Raw genomic sequence first — 1,082 nt, 5'->3', positions numbered from 1 at the left:
AGAATTTTATAGGTCAGAGGCACTCAGGTGACCACTAAGGGATACTTGGCGCAGAGTCACGATGTGGCAGTTTCACAGAAACCCAGAAACCCACTAGCAATAAGATTGGAGGCCTGGAGTTATTGAGCCTCCCACATAACATCATGTAACTCAGTAGTGTCCCAAATTTTCTGATCAAGGAGATTATGTGGCCAAAGAGGAAAGTGATTGATGATGGAGAGTGTGCCTAAGGAGAGTCACATGCAGAGAAAACATTCTCTCAGGCTTTCACAGCTTTAATTGAACCAGTTACTGGAATTCACTTAAGCAGCTTGGGGGCAGTGTTGAAAGGGGCCAGGTTTTCACAGGACTTCAGCCATCGCTGCACATTGGCAGGTGCTGCCATGCTGCAGCCCCCGGTCTGCTGAGGCACAGACCAGAGCGCCACATCTGCCAGTGAGCTCATTCCCGACAAGCCATGGGCTCTTCCCCAGAGCAGAGTTCATGGAGCAGAAAACAGCTGCTTTTTCTTTACTACTCCCCTCTTTTAGCTAAAAAATAGCAATATATAGGGGCCAGGGAGATGGCTCAGTAGGATAAGCGCTTGACTGGCAAACTCAAGGATCTGAGTTCAATCCCCGGTTCGGCAAAAAAAAAAAAAGAAAAAAAAATTTAGAATGTGCGCATGGGTGGTTCAGTGGTAGAATTCTCGCCTGCCACGCGGGAGGCCCGGGTTCGATTCCCGGCCCATGCAGCGCCCTGTCACCTTGGGGCCAGGGAGGTGGCTCAGTGGAATAAGTGCTTCCCTGGCAAGAGCAAGGGCCTGAGTTCAATCCCTGGTTCCACCAAAAAAAGGAAAGGAAAATAGCATATCTACCCAGCTATCTCTAAGGGTTAAGGTCACAGCATTGTGCTTCTGGCCAAAGAGAGAAAACAAGAAATGTGCAATGTTCCCTTCTCCTTCAATGGGGCACATCGTCTGCACACTGAACTTCATCTGAGTCTTGGGCACATTCTTCCAAATTAAGGTAAAGCCCAGCTGAAACTCATGATGGGCCTGTTCTAGTCTGTCCCCCAAAGCACTTGAGAAGGTTCTCAGGCAC

The 1,082-nt window shown here is 49.0% G+C and overlaps 1 non-coding gene and 1 pseudogene across 1 annotated transcript; one reads left to right on the top strand and one right to left on the bottom strand.

Moving 5' to 3' along the window:
* Positions 1 to 298: 298 nt before the first annotated feature.
* LOC101582388 overlaps positions 299 to 1,082 on the bottom strand; it is a 2,473-nt pseudogene continuing 1,689 nt past the window's right edge.
* Trnag-gcc lies at positions 663 to 733 on the top strand. The gene has a single exon. It is a non-coding gene; the product is annotated as a tRNA-Gly (tRNA).

The sequence above is a fragment of the Octodon degus genome, unplaced genomic scaffold (assembly GCF_000260255.1).
Source record: "Octodon degus isolate 3935 unplaced genomic scaffold, OctDeg1.0 scaffold00018, whole genome shotgun sequence".
In the NCBI taxonomy this organism is placed as follows: Eukaryota; Metazoa; Chordata; class Mammalia; order Rodentia; family Octodontidae; genus Octodon; species Octodon degus.
This window is presented reverse-complemented; position numbering and strand designations above follow the sequence as displayed.